The sequence below is a fragment of the Leptonychotes weddellii genome, chromosome 9 (genome assembly GCF_054177405.1).
Source record: "Leptonychotes weddellii isolate Sample4059 chromosome 9, ASM5417740v2, whole genome shotgun sequence".
NCBI classification, from domain to species: domain Eukaryota; kingdom Metazoa; phylum Chordata; class Mammalia; order Carnivora; family Phocidae; genus Leptonychotes; species Leptonychotes weddellii.
In genome coordinates, this window is record NC_138377.1 from 57,262,489 (window position 1) to 57,280,278 (window position 17,790).

Consider the following 17,790-nt stretch of genomic DNA (forward strand, 5'->3'; position numbering starts at 1 on the left):
AACTCCTGTTACATAATAAGCACTAGATACAAGTGTTTGTTCAAACTTGATCCAAATGTTGCCTGCTAAGAAAATATGACCTTTGGCATAACTTTTCTCATCTCTTTTATGCCATTAGTTTGCATATTTATGTATATAATTTCCCTTCACTACATGAAACACTGAATCGAGAATTCAATGTTCAATGGACAACAATCTTGCCTTTTGTTGACTTTCATTGAACACATGGATGAAAGCCATTAGGAGGTGCTGCTGATTTGCTCCTCTTCCCCAATGTATCTTCCTGATTTGGATAAAGTCCTAGTCATGGGTCAAACTAACTCCTAGATCTGAGGGCATCCCCCCCCACACAAAATGTTGTATTCTTCTGCAATGTATCTACCTCTGTATCTTCATTCCACTTATTTAAATTCTATGCAGCGATGTCCAGTTCAAATATCATTTCTTCTTATGAAGACATTCTAAGAAGACCAGCACTTATTTTTTTTTTTTTTGGTACCATACATATTTGCTATCTTTGCTATTATTTCATGTTTTTTGGTTTTGCTTTTCCAAATGGGTTATAAATTACTGAAGGAAAAGGATAATCTTCCTTTTATTTTGCTTTTCAGAGCATACAGTAATCCCTAACAGATGCTTATTGCCACATCTTTACGGTCGCTAATAACAGACAGCATCATTTCTTCTCACTTTTCCTGACTTTTAAAGGTAAGATTATTAGACTGTTAATTCCTAATATGTATTAGACATGAACATGAGACATGTGAACATACATTGAAAAATATACATGGTAGGAAATGTTTGTGCTTAGGCAAACAGAAAGCAATGCAAATTTCATAAATTATTAGTTGAGCTTGATACTAATTAGTGCAGTTTGCAAAGTGGGAAAAAACTTGTAATCAATTTTTCCCCAAGCAAGTATGAATCTGCCTTTAACCAGATAGCTCTCCAGAGAAGTAGCCCCAGTAGGGAATTTGGAATTAGAGAGATTGCCTGTCACTAGGTCTCCCAGGGTAACTCTGAATTCAAACGTGAGCCTGTTCTTTACCAAAATGCCCTAGGGACAATTCTGGTCCTTTCCTCATAGACAGCTAAATGCCTTTAGCAGTATTTGCCATGACATCCAATGTGACATTTCAAATACAAACCAGTGATGTGCATATCGCAACTCAAGCAGAAGGTAAGAACAGGTTGTTTGTACCATATAAAATGACCTGTTTTCAATGGAAATATAAGTGAATATATCTGTCCTATGCTGCAAAGAAATTTGAAGAGGATTTGATCATTCTGCCCAAAGAAAAAGGTAGGAAAATTAAAATGTGTAGAAAATAAGACGTCAAAGAGAAAGCTAAACTTCCATGACAGATTTAGCAAGACACTGTTCAGAATCCAACTGAATAGTTATCTACTACTGAATAAAAGTAAAATGTAAAGGAAAGGGTCTAAGAAGGCTCATAAAATTTGCATTTACGACTACCACCTGAAATGAACTAAAAATAATGTGGCATTTAGAAACTATACGCTTTTTTACGGTAGCTTGCCACAAAATTATATTTACCCATGCGTTTGTTTCCATAGCCTTTGAAATCGAGTTCCTAAAATTCCGGTTTTTGCCAGATGGTTCCTAGCCAAACCAATTACTAATTGGAATAACCTTTGATTTTTCACCAGTGAGAGAATCTTGAAGTTGGAATGGACCTTTAAGCCACCCAGTCCATCCCCTTGGCTTTATAGATGAAGAAGATGAAATCTGAGAGGATAAGAGTCATTGCCCAAGGAGAATCCAGCCTCCTTCTCCAGCACTTTATCACACAGCTTTCTAATCTTCCTTGCATGGCACTGGTCTTTAGCAAAGCTCAAAAATAAGATAAATGAAAATTCAAAAAGAAAATTTAGAGAATTAAAAAACATAAAGAAACTGGGGTACTGATCTGAAGTCCACCTATGCTCTTCAAGAAATTAACATATGGAGATCTGAGGGGCAGTGGCCTTTGTCTTTCCTGTGGAAGCTTCAAGATTAATTAATCCTGCTAGGACACAGCTGAGAATAATACTGAGTCATGGTAATCCTCTTACGTGATAGCCAAACTTCTTTTTTAAAAAAACTACTTTGATGTAGGTGTGAGTATGCATTTAAATATTTTTATTTTGTTTTTACTGTTTTAACTGTTTCTAACCCTGATTTAGAATTCATTTTCTAAAAAGGTCAGTGTGAATTTATGTTTCAGGACCAAACATAAAATAGAGAGTGATTTCAGAGCAGCAGAGCCACTGGAGAAGTGCTAATAAGAGCAGAATCACAGCCAAAGTTGAAAGAAATGCATTAGATCCATTTTCTGCTTTCCTTTGGGTCCCACAAGCACAATAGAGTATAGGAGGCCACCTGGTGGTGAAATGAACCAATTAACCATTTAAGGCTATATTGAAGAGCAAGGAAACTGGGCAGACTTTGGGTTGTTACAAGAGGAAAACTAGAACCTTGGGCAAAAGAATAATAGTCATCAGGTATTATTGTGATACAAGAGCCAGAAAATTGAATTGGAAAATCATTCAAGTCTGTAGAATAATGTATATTACTGAAGAGTGGTCATAATAGTTATTTATACAAGGGACTGGTGAACTTTTTCTGCAGAGTCAGATAATTTAGGCATGCTGGCCATATGGTAACTGTTGAAACTACTCAATTCTGTTATTGAAGTATAAAAACAGCCACAAACAATACATAAATGAATGTGCTTGGCTATGTTCCAATAAAACTTTATTAAAAAAAAAATGAACGGGCCATGGGCTGGATTCGACCTTCAGGCTATAGTTAACCCCTGAGTCTGTATTATGTCTGGAGCTATTTACCAAGCACAAGGCTGAACCCCTTATATACATTACTCATGGAATCCTGACAACCTTTCAAAGTGGGCGTTATCCCCATTTCACAGGTTTGAAAACTACAGCTTAAAAAGTTTAAACAATTTGGTGGAAAATGTATTATGTTCCTTCTAACATAGAAATGCTTTATGTAGCCTCATGACCATTTTTTCCTCTGTGACTACAGAATTCTGTTCTGACTCTCCCTCCCATTTATCCTGCAGAGGCTGCTTTTGGTTCTCTCCATGGAGACTTTGCTCCTGTTTCTCCATCTTGCGTTCCTTTGAAATGTTGTTTGTCTCTTACCATCTCTTTCTCTATCACTTCTTTTATGTTTAAAAACTTTATGTCAGTTTTCATAACAACAGATGTAAGCAAGCATGAAAAAAGACAAAAGCAATGTATTAAAAATAGATAGCCATATATACAACAATAAGCCAAGGAAACTGTCATACTGTATATGCTCCAAATGGAATATGAGCCAAAAACATGAAGCTCACTCTTACATAAATAATATATTACGCATCCACTGGGAGAAGCAGCCCTGTCCCTAAATGGGAGGAAGATTTTTTAGCCCATTTTATATCATTTTCTCTTCCTTTTCAAACTTTTTTTTTTTTTTTTAGGTATATGATGTAAGTCATACTATCTCAGACAGGCCATATTCCTCTTCCAAACCATCCATGAACTATTTTATCAACTGTTAATAAGAGAGAGTTGAAAAACCTGATGGAGAAATCCATGGAGCTTGGTAAAGCCCCTCAAATATATGGATTTACCAGCGCTATCTCAGTATTAGCATATTTTCTCCTACAACAGAGGATAGAAGTGGTTTCAGTTAGAGTATAGACAAAACTGATATAAAGGACTTTTAAAAGATTTTTTAACTTGAAAAGAAACCTGCAAAAGCCTGAGAAATGTGACTATATAGAAAACAGAAAGAAGAGGTTTAATTACCGAGCATGGATTCTGGCCGATTTGACAATTACACCTAACAACAGAAGGGATTTACACTAGATACAGGAAGACTTTCAGGGAAGGGAGAGTTGTTCAACAGTTTAATGGGAGGCTGTGGAATTCCCCCTGGAAAGATCTTTAATGGAGGACAAATTCTCTCCTATCTGGAATGGATAAAAACAATCCTTGAAAGAGAGGAAATGAAATGAAGGTCCTTATGAGGTCACTTGCAGTCCTGAAACTCTAGGTAAAATTCTCACTTCCCATGGAAATAAATAACTGTATAAAACCTCTAAGAGATTCACTCTGGAAGATTCAGGAGAAAACACTCATTAAGCAGGCAATTTAAATCAGAAAGTATTTATCGAGCGCCCGATATTACCTAGCCCCGGGGAGATGTACGCCCGCAGCAGAGCACAGGTCTGAGCAGCAGTGTTGGACAATGGACAGAGAACACGATTATTCACTTCAGTTAATTTAAAAAAAAAAAATCTTTGAACTCCAATCAGCTTTCTGGAACTGTCTATTTCCTGAACTTGGTGAGCTCAAAAAATCCCATAAGAGCTGGCTGTCACATGAGATTTCTGGCATTACTCATGGTATCCCTGGATCTTTTTGTAAACAGAAAAGGCTTCTGACAGTGTTTCCATACTTCATCTCTTTTTCTAACCCAAACTTGGACGGACGGAGCCTCTTAAACTATCATCAAAACATGGATTATAAAATGCTAGCCAACTTTGAGTTATTTTGCTATATTCCCATGCTGCAGAAAAAGAATTCAATTAGCTCAACTCTAGAGATGCATTTATACTTAAGTTTTAATGAACATGAGGATTTTTGTTAATGGCTTGTATGAAATCCAGTGACTCACAGAATGGATCTTTAGCATCAGCAGGCAGAAGAGACTGAGGAAGAAGAGAGAAAAAGCACACAGAGAAGAACGTTCTTCACACATATTTTCAAATCTCAACATGTCCCAGCCAAGGAAAGCTGAGGAGGAAGGACAAAGTTCAATGGGAAGACAGTGAACCCAAATGGATGTCAAGGACCTAAATAGGGGCAAGAGGTGAATTCATCACAAATCTTTATCAAATTCTAATTTTAAATGATACATCTTTTAGCTTTTTCTTAATTGCATAAAATCATTGAAGCTCACAATTAATGGCTAAGTTAAAAATATAAATGACCATATATGAGGATTATTTTTAAAAACTATGAACAGGGTCACTTTTTTTTTTTTAAATGAAAGAGTGGGAGAAAGTTTCAAAATTACATTTTAGCTTTCTCCTGACCTTACAGCGGTCAGCCTTAATTTTTTAAGTTGCATATTCTGAATTAGCTAGCTCTAGCTTTGGAAAGAGGAGTCAGTCTTTTATACACCATCCATCCACCCTCATCACGATGGATTTGGATTACTTCTTATTGTTTTTCTCACCTCTCTCATGACTACCTTTTTAGACATACATACTCCTCTGAGGTCAAACCTAATTTTCTACAACAATTATGTCAATAAACTCTCCCATTCACTTTGGTACAAGAAAAAAAATGTGCTGATAGTCCTACCATGTCTAAAGACTGTCCATGTTCACCTGCATATATTGTTCTATTTTTAAGTTTTACATTTGCATGGTACATGTTATTAGTTATATGTATAATTATACTGTCTACAAAATCAAGAATGCACCAACAAATAGTACAGTTTTGCAGATTAGCCACAGAATTATGGTGATTAGTTAAACATTTTTGTACCATTTGTCTCAGACATGGGCATCATGATCCTTCCCTTCCTCCCTCCCTCTTTCTTTTCCTCTCTTTCTCCCTGACACCAACCTGGCCAAGTCTGAGTATCCCTGAATATTAAGAACTGCACTTAACACACTTCGGTTTTTAAAGGAGAGAGATTGTTGGTTTTGTTTTTATATCCAATATAAGAGAAGGCCGTGAAGTTTCAGACTGAATGACCACGGCATGAAAATAGGGTTGTTTTCTTGCAAAAGTAATGAATTGATAGCATAGTTCTGATCAGTAGGATTTAATTAATAGCTTATTAAACAAATCTATTTGAAAAGTGTTTCTCAATATGTATTTATTGGGTTTCTATTATGTGCCAGGTACGGCACTGGGCGGTGGAGATATGGCAATAAACAACACAGACACGAACCTTGCCCTCCTGGAGTGTGGAGTCTAACAAAAATTATAATCATTCATTCTCACATTTGGTCCACAAAGTCCAAACCTACCATCACTATCAAAAAGTATGCATTTAATTATAACGAAGTACTCATGGCTAAATTATCCTCAAGGAGGGCTCTCTTAGGGAGGCACCTATGAATACTGACGGAGTAAAACTATTATAATGAAGGTAGCAAGATTGAATATGCCAAGACTTATAACATAGAAATGAGCTCCAAACTGAAACTTGGCATATATGAAGGAAGTTTGTATAGTTATTTACATATGCATGATTTAAATGTCTTGGGACTACCAGCATATTTGGTCCAAGGAATCTGGTTTCATCCAAATTCAATCCTTATGAAAGATTTTTTAACTAAATGAGTTAATACTTTGTATATGTGTATACATGTGTCGACACACATAAATGTGTGTGCATAATCGCGTGTGTACATGTACCCCTTCCACAAACTTCCTAGTTTTCAATGGATAAAATGAGATGACAAGGGAAATATCACGAATCACAAATTTTCTTTAAGCCAATGTCAATGGGCATGTAGAATCAATTACTTAGGAAAGCGGCTGAAATAGTAAGTTCAGAGGAGTTACAGGGGCATACAGATGTCCTTCTGGAGAAAGGCACTGTGGTCTAAAAAAGTTTAGAAGAAAAATTAGACTCAACCCCAGAAGCATTAGCCAGCTTGACTCTTTTCTGGCTTCAGTAAAAGAAAATGCATATGTGGGTGAGTGTATGTATGTGTGTGTGTGCATGCGCATGTGTGTGTGTGTGTGTATGTTTATGTTTTGTGTCTTATGTAAATGAACGAAGGTTCGGCAGGAAGACCACTGCTTCCCTCTTAGCTTACCCCAGTGTGCCTCATTAGGTACAGAGTGTCACAGAAGTGCCTAGTTTAAGAATGTATGAGCTTCGCAAATGCCAACATTATTAAAAATATGCTTGGGAATGCCCTTGTTTCTGAGAACTGAAATTGCCTCCTTGACAGGACTGGAAAATGGTTTTTTTGCAAATGATATTCCCCTAGAGTATCTCTCCATGGGGACCCTTCTTCAGTAACTCCCTTTGGCAATAACAGGATCCATGAGGTTGAATCTTCCTAGGGCAATGCTGTCTTTAGTGCATCTCACCCCCCCAAAAAACATAAATATTTTCAGCCTTAGCGTTCTTGAATCTGACAAAATACAGGAGATTCCTGTGAGGCTCCACATGGCAACACTCTCCTAGGGTGCTGAGGTGCTTAAGAAAGTTTGAGGGTTTTCACAGAACAGCCTGATGATTGGCTAAAGAGTAAACCCAAGTCCATCATGTTTTCTCTGCTGATGTTCCATTTAATATATAGGAACTTCTTTCTCTCTGGCACAAGAAGCTCATGCAGAGGGAGGAAAATGCACTTGCAAGAATTGTGCCTCTTGTAGAGAAGAAGATATGGGGCAATAGTGAGCAGGCAAGTAGCATGTGAAAGATTGTGGGCATTAAAGCCAACCAGATTGGGTTCAAACTCTGATTTATTTACTTATTTCTTGTGGTAGCTACTGATAATAGTAACAACTCTTTCTAGCTTTCTGCCTTTCAGGCATATAGTAGGGATGCATCTCCCCATCAGCTTTGGAGTTAGGTGGGGCCATGTGATTAGTTCTGGTCAATGATTTGGAGAGGAAGTTATGTGTTTCCCTTCCAGGTAGAAGGTTTAATGTCAAGAGGGTAACCCTCCAGAACTCTCTTTTCCCTTTGCCACATTGAGGGAATATTTAAGAGGATGGCTGGCTCATTAGTCTGAGTCCTGGAGTAAGAACAATACCAAGCAGAGCCCATAGCCAACCTGTGATGGATGTGTAGTATGTGTGAGCAATAAATCTTTGTAACTTTAAACCTTGGAGATTTGGGGGATGTTTGGAATCTCAGCAACCCCTAGCCTAACCTGAGAAACTGGATCTTTGAGGCTAGTCACTTAACCTCTCTGTGTTTCAGGCTTGTATCAGTGAAATGGGGAAAATAATCCAGGATCATTGTGAGAGCATTAAATTAGATCATGTGTATAGAGGACTAACACAGTCAAAGAGTAAGATTTGAACAATTTAGTTTTTTTCTCCCTCCATCCTACTCCTATCTCATACCACCCCCCCACACACACTTCCCTTTTCTAGATTTCTTCTCTCTACCAATTCCATCTTCCCTTCCTAGTGCCCTTCCATTTAAACGAAATGTTAAAATTGGCATTTAATTCAGTATTATTCTCCTACCCCCTGAGAATATCTGCATCCAGTAGAGTGCATTCTTTTTATCTCAACAAAATGAATCTTAAGGATGGGATTTAAGGCAGTATGGACATTTAGTGATGGAAACAGTTGGGTTGGGGAATTCCTAATACTCCAAAAATGATGTCCCTTGGACAACCACAAATCTACCTCTTTCTAAAGTTAGACATGGTAGTGAGGCAAGGACAAGAAAAAAGGAGGTTAATGGGTTTATCTGAGAAAGTACTATGGTTAAGCTTTTCCCACCCAGGGTTTTCCGGACTATTCTGAACAGGTACCAGGGCTTCTTTTTTTTTTTCTTTTTTTAAAATATGGAACGCTTCATGAATTTGCATGTCATCCTTGCGCAGGGGCCATGCTAATTTTCTCTCTGTCATTCCAATTTTAGTATATGTGCTGCCAACAAGAGCACCAGGGATTTTTTGGAAATAAACAAAATACTATCTAGGTACTCTTCTAGCCCCACCTTCCTGTTTTAGGAATAAATTGTAAAAACTAGAATAATCATAAGGACAAAATATATGGATTCAATAGTATATCTTACACAGTGGGTTATGTTATGATATAACTTATGCTGTAAGTCATGTGATTTAGTGTCATAATTATGATGTAGTTAGGATAACCAATGCCTTCCCGATACAGGCGGTTATAGTTATGACCACCAGTACCCTCCTGATGTAATTACATGGAACACTGAACCTAACATTTATCCCTTTTATATCAAGACCCTTTTGTCAATGATAATACTTGGTTTTCATCTTTAAACTTTGGTAGTCCTTTTTTTTCCAACAAAATAACTCCTAGTTCATACCATGTAAAGTGTAATCACACATCCTATGGTTTTTTTTTTTTTCTAGCTACAAAGCACATTAGCCCAAATATGAATATAACCACTAAAGATAAGTAATTTAAAAATAGGCAATGCTAAAAAGTAGGTGAGGGACATTTCCATGGACGCACTGACCTAAAACGTACCACATAGTATGGAGCAGATCTGGAGCCAAAGGTGGTAGGGAACCTAACAAACACCCTTTCTTATAAGTCGTTTAAGTGTTCCTCCAATTTATGTTATAAAAACCAGAAAGAAATCTCTAAACATGTGGGGTGAAAGCCAAATCTCTCAGCTTAACACAGGAGGGAAACACTGCACATTCACATCTAATTAACTAAAAGTCATTTTTCAAAAGTTAAAGGCTGAAATTTTTGCAATTTAATCCGAAATTTTATTAGCAAACTCAAATGATTATCCTGATTGCAATTAATATAAGCTCCCAAACAGGTCAACTCATTTAAGTGCTATCTGTAATCATTTGGATTTTAACATGATGGTTATTACTTGTTACCCTGAAACCAAGCCGCGCAATGAGATATTGATTACTTTTAACCTTTAGATCCAAGGATTCAAGAAAGGTCAGAGGAGGGGAACACTATACCTTTCTTGGCTGGCAAACGTATTGCCTTCAGGAGAATTCAAATGATTCCCATTGGCCAAGTAGATCCAAGATTAGTTTATTCGCTGGGCTGACAAGAAATGATGATGCTTTTAAAAATAACACCCAGCACGTATTTAGTGAAGTGTTACATTTATATAACCAGTGGCCTCAAGATGTGCTTCACGTCGCAGCAACTCTCTGGCTGTTAACCCTTGGACAAGTTTTGTTCATGGAAACATCTTTGCTGGGATGAGATGCTAAACGCAGTGGCTTTAATTGGAATAAACTCATCTCATTAAATTCTCTTGTGGGTTCCAAAAGGCTGAACACAATCCCTGGCCACTGCTGGCCACTAGCATTTCTTTGGGTTTTCTTTTTCCATGACAACATTTAGAAATATTTTTCACATTTGTGCCACTGAAAAGCAAGGAGTTCTTGGTGGGGTCCAGCAGAATTACGGGCAAGGGAAACATAACTGTTATGTGTTAGATTAATTTGCAGAACACTTGGCATTATTATTGCCAAGTCGTCAAATTGTTCCAAGTTGTTCCGGAAGGTTGTTATTAATAGTATGTTTTCTGAGGAAAGTTCTGTCTACTTTTGGAACTGCATTTCTGTTGCCAAGGAAACTCCTTTAAGCACAGTTTTCTAGGAGCACACTGCTGCTTTTGTTTGCCAGTGTCCTATTCATATCATCTAAGTAAGCGTTTTACATGCTCTAGCCTTCAGTCCCAAATGTTGAAGTTTTAGCCCATTTAAGTTGCTTTTTCAAACACAGCTTATGCCTGCTATGATTTTCCTCTTTCTCTCCCCCCCTTTTCTCTCTCCCTCTCCATCCAAAGCCCCTCTCTCCCCGCCTTCTTCCCACTCTCCCTCCAACACGCCCAACTCTTACTATTCAAGGTTTATTTTTTTTAAACAGTTGCATTAGGGGAGATAGTTTTCACGAGTTTTTGATAAATTAACTTCAATTTGAATAATAATTCCATAGGTTGTAGCATTAGTCCTTCAAGTGTTAATTATCTTTTCACTTTAAAATTAATGTAGTCATTTCCTCCTGACTCCTCTACCCCACTTATTGAAGTGCTGAGGAAAACATGTCATTGAGTCCTGAGCCAGCCCTGTTGTTGTGATTAAGCGTGGTCACATGGCCCATCTCTGCCAAAAGGAGGGCCCTGAGAAAAGGTGACAAAGACAGTGATTTCCTGTCAGCAAAGAGTACGACAGGGCTGTCTAGAAGTGATGCAAATGAGGGGAACTTTCCCCACGGCTTGTTTGATCCACTCTCGGCCAGAGCAGGCCAGGCCAGGGAGAGAGGGAGCCGCACAATACAGCAGAGGCGGCCCAGAGAGCCAACGCACCTTCCGGACAGTAGCTCACCCGCCAGAGACAAAAACTGCTGGAGGGCCTTCCCTTCCTTGCCCCTCTGCACACAGAGCCAACTATTTCTTGGCATACTATTCTCTTAACATCCTTCTCTCTCTTTTTTTTTTTTCCTTCTTAAAAAAGAGATTCAAATAGGCATTATAAGCTCCAGCAAAAACGGCATTTCCTATACTGTTCAGAAACCACATCCATCTACTTTTTCTTCTAAGCATTTTCAGGGTGAGTTTTGTCCTCTCTCAAGAAAGAAAAGAAAAATATATGTAGTTGCCTTCGTAAGCAAACATGGATTCATCAAAGCACACATTAAGATGACAGTTAATCTAGGACTTTGTAGCTTTAATAAAAACGGAACAACAAATTCATTTCTACAGAGCAGTGGAGGCAGCCTAGATTTTCCTATTCTGATCACTTTTAAAAGGATTAGATAATGTTATTTGAAATATTATAATGATTTTAAGCATATTCTTCTTATCTTAATGGAGTTTTAATCTAACATACAATTAAGCTCTACAATTAATCTACTGAGAAAGAGGTAAAAAATTATCATTAGGTTCTTATGCCTGATATATCTGGTACATTTTTACCTTGACTGCTTCAATAACTAGTAATTTGCTTCATTTTGGTACTGAAATTCCAACCTAAGGCCTAATTAACAGAATTTAATTTTTTAAAAAGATTTATTTATTTAAGAGAGACAGACAAACAGAGAGAACACAGGGGGGCGGGGAGGAGTGGAGGGAGAGGGAGAGAAATCCTCAAGCAGACTCTCCACTGAGGGTGGAGCCAGACATGGGGCTCGATCCCAGGACCCTGAGATCATGGCCTGAGCTGAAATCAAAAGTTAGATGCTTAACTGACCGAGCCACCCTGGTGCCCCCAGAATTTAATTTTTTGACACATACTTCTATTCTGTACACCAACATGTAAATTTTCTTAAAAAAAATTTTAAAAAAGGTAATGGATTTTCTTCTATTTTAAGCCCAGCTACTACAACCTGGATTATGAACCAGCCTAGTATTACATTTTTAGGAGCTTACGTTTAGTCATAAAGGTATCAGGCCACATCTGTAATTATTTAGATCAATCTGGTCCAGAACAAAATGAAAGAGAACTATTGTAGAGGGTTGAAATTTGTGAATTTATAAAATATAGGGATAGTGGGATTAATCTGTTTTCTGTGATCGCTTCATAGCCATGACAACATCATTTTGGCATCAATAGTTATAAAATAACAACTATGCCCCATTTTTCTTCTTTTACACTACGTTTCTTATTCCCCAGAATTTCTAATCCTATTCCATACTCGTTTCTTTTAAAAAGTCATAATGCTTATTTTTTAATACATACCCAAATTCTCTAAAAGTGACATTTTCTCCTTTAAAATGTATCCCTTTCTCTTACCTGTTTTTTTTTTTCTAAAACAACTCTTTCAGTGTTTAGTTCTCTTTTTATTTGTTTGTATTTGTTTTTTAGCATTTTCTTATCTATTCATTCATCTACCCATGATTTTAATTTACTCTTTTTGTTTTTAATTCTTTTAGGTTACTCATTTTTGTTTGGTTAGCTGTATATTAACTAATTTCAACTGTTTTTCTTTCTCTTCAAGGCTTATATTTCTCCCTCACTTTCCTAATATCCTCTTCTTTTCAAATACATAATATTGATGTCTTCTCTTATTAATCCCACCTGGCCAAACTGTCATTGAAAGGAACCACCTCTGGGTGGGTGAGAGCTGTGCTCAAAGTCTGTAAACATTACCTGGCAACAGAGTTAGAGGGAAATAATTAATTCACTTGTTAAAAGTATTATGTTTAGAAACTTACTTGTAAGAAATATTGTGGTTATTTGTTTCAGAGGTACAGGTCTGTGATTCAACAGTCTTACACAATTCACAACACTCACCATAGCACATACCCTCCCCAATGTCTATCACCCAGCCGCCCCATCCCTCCCACCCCCCACCACTCCAGCAACCCTCAGTTTGTTTCCTGAGATTAAGAATTCCTCATATCAGTGAGATCATATGATACAATCACAGACCTGTACCTCTGAAACAAATAATACATATGTTTAAAAAAAAAAAAGAAGAAGAAGATAGCAGGAAGGGAAAAATGAAGGGGGGGAAATCGGAGGGGGAGATGAACCATGAGAGACTATGGACTCTGAGAAACAAACTGAGGGTTCTAGAGGGGAGGAGGGGTGGAGGGATGGGTTAGCCTGGAGATGGGTATTAAAGAGGGCACATACTGAATGGAGCACTGGGTGTTATATGCAAACAATGAATCATGGAACACTACATCACAAACTAATGATGTATGGTGATTAACATAACATAATAAAAAAAATTAAAAAAAAAGAAATATTGTGGTTAGACATTTCTCTACCATGCCATTCTAATTCCTTACATTTAAAAAAAAAAACCTAACAGAAAGTGTTTTCATATCTAAGTATCAAAATAAACTTAATTTCTTCAAAGGAAGTGTAATTTTTTTCTCATGGGAAATGTAAATTTTGCAACTGAGCACATTTCCTTCTTTGCTTTTACTACCAGGAAACCCAAGGTGTAATTTTAGCATCTTTAGTAAGTGCATAGGTCCATACAGTCTATATGCCTACATATTAACTCTTCTCACTGAAAGAGACTAGTCTATGTATATTTTCCCCAGTTCTGATTTGTATTCATGTATTAAAAATATTTTTAAATGTTTCCTGTGAATTCTTATAAGTCACCTCAAATCCAGAGCAGAGTAAAAAAATCGAGTTAGTCTGTTTAGTGAGCATTGTGTTATGCAAAAATGAACGGTCCTTTTCCATTCGCACATTGGACATATTTGTTTAATACTTATACCAACAGAGAAAGATAGAGGACACTTGCATTTTTCCCATAAAAGCAGAACTATATGAGAGGAACTAACCCTCACAATGAAATATAAAATCTTCTGTGTAAATTAAGGGTCTTAGTTAAAATGGGTACTAATGTTATATAATTTTTCAGCCATGTTATTTTAACCCCTTAGAAACCAGATAAGCTAATATTTTATTGATGAGGAGCAGCTAAGCTATCCTCTCAAGGAACAGATCTATAAATGTGGTGTTTTCGTGAGCTTCATACTCCCTGAAAACAGCTCTTGTTCAAGTATAACAGTAATCACCAGACCGCAACTTTTGAATTTGGCCCTTGAAATTAACCCTTGGACTCTGGAACCCCACACCAATCCAGGATCACTAGGGGCTCTGTCATCTGTGCTGCGTAGGTGGCAGAGAATGGGCACGGGAAGGGCAAGGGCTCTGCAGCAAGGGAAGGAGCCCCTGACTGGGCACAGCTTCACAGCAGCCCGCAGTCAGCTGTGTCTGGCACCCAGGGCAGGACAGGAACGGCAGCAGCCTGAGCAACAGTCTCCCCGATCCTGGGGGTGCTTCTGGGTCACTCAGTCTATGAAATTCATAGGACGGGGGAGGAGGTATCTTGAGCTTCCCTGAGCCCAAGAATAATGCCACCTTTGATCTGTAGAACTGAAAAAAAATGGAGCTTTTCCTTTGCAAGTGGGTTTTAAATATTTCTCCATTAATAGTTAATGCACATGCAGACCAGCAGAGTGACAGCTCCCTGTGATTATGAATTCTGGCTTCGTAACGCCAGTCCAAATAGGAGCTGAACTTTCAAAATCACGGTGGTTACTTTTGACAAATTAAATTGTCCTACTTAGGAAGGTAGGAGGCATGAAGAAAAAGAAAGTGAGAGAGTGGGAGCAGATTCTCCTTGGAGGTGATTCTCAGATTGAGGAAGAAAAAACAAGAACTACATTTGTGTTTTCTAGGCTGACAATACTGCCAGTGTGTATTAGAAAAGAGCTACAGAAAGTCCCCGCTCAGACGTTGGGCAAGTGGGCCAGACAAAGACGGGAGAAGGAAAGACACTGGCAGGATGGCTCACTGTCTCAAAACAAGGAGAAAATATGTTTAAGGAAGTGGTCATTTTTAACCATGAATCAGGGTGCTCTTAAGACCCTGCTGTTGAAAATTAGTTAGAAAGAAAATGGTCTTAAATTCCTAATGATCAGAAAATAACAAGAAATGGTTTACACAGAAAATCTACTTTGTAGCCCATCGCAATGTTAAGGTTCTAAATTATGTCAGGTGGTGTCAATGTATTCTTTGCCTGTTAAATCTAATTCTTTTCCTTTAAGAAGTCCCTGTGGTATTTTGCTGGTTTGGGGTAACCAGCATATCACAATAGGTGCTCAACTCAGGAGGTCTGCTGAGTGAATAGTCTAAGGTATTTATCTGTAGTTGCATAGCTAGGAGTTAAGGCCAGATGATTTTCTAGCAGAGACTAGAATATAAAATAAATAGGTAAAGTCAGGCAAGTAGTGCCTGATGTTGAAAAGGCTAAAAAAATCTTCACTGTCATTGACTAGCATCTTACTATACTTTCTCTAAACCAACATTTCCAAATGTGGACTTTGGGGATCAACCTAAGTATGTGTAATGCATGTCATGAGTCAGGATCTGGACATGACTATCTATTCCAGGAAAGGAGGTGAGTGATGAAATACAGAGAGTCCCCCAAGGAGAGGAGAGAAAAGGTTTTGAATTCTACGGTAACAGGAATTGTGCTTCCGTTCTGGTCTACAGCCCCTGGGATTTTACCATCACTCAGCTGAAGGTCTCTCTGAAAGGTTTCACCTTCATTCTTTATGATAATACCAGCGATCACAAACTTCATTCTCACCCTTAATTTTTTAGTATATGTGTTGCCAAAGCGAGCACTCATCCTTAATTTTTGAACTCAATGACTGTTAATTCAGTATCAGCTATGTAAGGTGTTTTGCTTAACAATATATAAAATCCAAAAGCAAGGCATTTTTCTTAGTGTTATAGAAGTATTTTATGAAAGGAAGATGATGTACATAGGTTGAGCTGGACTGGGAATGCCATGAAATGGGTTGGGCATCCTGTTGAATGGTCTTGATGACTAGGGAATGTGAGTAGTAAATGCCCCGCAGGGGAAGGGGGAGTCCCACTAGCCACCAAAAAATGGTTTTGTCCCAAATGTCAGTGGTGCCCTTGATGATAAATGCTGACAGAGCACTGGTATCTTTCAGGGACAACAAGTTTAAAGATTAAAGTCTCAAATGGTATTGAAAGCCGAGGAAGACTTGGGGACCAACTGAGAAGTGCTATTACTCAGGGGTTTCTGTGATCAGTAGGATCCAAACGCCCCTGCCCCAGGTCATCAGTTCAGTTGATTCCTGAAAAGGCACATTAGAACAGAGGAATGAGACATGGAAAATGTTGACCTAACCTGAGAATCCCTGAGGATTCTAGACAAAGACCTGAAATTAATTTTCCTCCATCAATTTTTCTAATTTGGGAGCCACCCCAAGTTCTAAATGAGTCCTCAGTCAATATCCTCAGGATTGCTTTGGAGGTTACTAAACCTCTGAAATAATGTGGGGGCTTGTGTAAAGAAAGAGTCTACAGACCTGTAGCTTTTGCCCTTGGTGTGTAGCTCAATCTCCAATTTTGCTTATAAGCCAAATGCAAAGTTAGGGCCAGTCTCATTAACTTAGCTGGGTTGAGCACCTCAGAGCAGAAAGATGATGACAGGACGTGAGTCACAAATGAAGAACCCCAGTATGGAAAATGTTTGGGAAAATATTATAATCCAGGAGTACTGAGTGGGTGGAATAATGGCCTTCAATATGCCAGAATGGGAATTCTTAGGCAGAGCACTTATAAGGAAATCACAAGAAAAAGAAGACTGATTTCCTATTAATTGTGATGTAAATTATATGGATGTGATTTTGACAAAGAATAGCACTGTTACTGAAAAAAAAATAGTGGTTTATGTGCAAAATGCAAAATGCATTAAGAAGAAAAGATGTTATTTGGCATCATGAGTGCAATAAAATCTGAGATAATGGCTTATGGTTAGTTAACTTTTGTATTATTTTTTTTCTGTTTCATTCGATTTTTAATACTTATTAGGAATGAAACTAGTATTTTTATATCAATAAGTTACTAAAGATTAATGAGCATTTTTCATACGTAATTCTCGATCCTGACATGAAATGTGAAATCACCTCGCTTTGTTTACATTAGATGAAGACTGTTATTCCAGACATTTTATGCCAGAAGATATACTGCATAGTTCTGTTGTTAATGTGGACAGCTGTCCATACAGGAAATAGCTAATAGTCAATAAACTTGCTTAATGTTAGACAGAATTCTTTAGGGAATAAAATATCACCATTTGCTAACTCCCTGGGGAGCTTATATCTCTCTTAACCAAGACGATTCTCAGGGGACACTAATTAAAGTCAACCAGACCCTTAAAAAGTATAAATAAAGATCTCTCTTTAGAGAAGGTAAAAATTAAAATAACATATTTAGGAAAGGTAACTTAAAATGATAAAAAAATGAGGAAGAAAGAAGACAACTTTTATTTGACCTTGAATGTACTTCTTACTCCATAAGAAATTTTTAAAAGCTAGAGGGTAGTTGTTTCTTGTCATTATACTGTTGCTGATTCTGTGGTTAGTTATTAATTTTATTTTTTATGATTCACAATCTGCTCTTTGAAATATGCCATATGCTCAAAGCAATTCAAGGATGACAACTGTCAGAATTACTCCAATAAAAATTGCCTAAATGAGGAAGATTTACTGCAATCTGATATTTCAGTGGAAAGTCCCTCTACCCT

General features: G+C 37.6%; 1 protein-coding gene and 1 non-coding gene across 5 annotated transcripts in view; both read right to left on the reverse strand.

Moving 5' to 3' along the window:
- The window catches only part of AKAP6 (A-kinase anchoring protein 6), a 462,110-nt gene that overhangs the window by 100,532 nt on the left and 343,788 nt on the right, over nucleotides 1-17,790 (reverse strand). The gene's annotated exons all lie outside the window — the stretch shown is intronic.
- Nucleotides 8,571-8,677, reverse strand: LOC115940429 (U6 spliceosomal RNA). Its single transcript, XR_004075182.1, has one exon. It is a non-coding gene; the product is annotated as a U6 spliceosomal RNA (small nuclear RNA).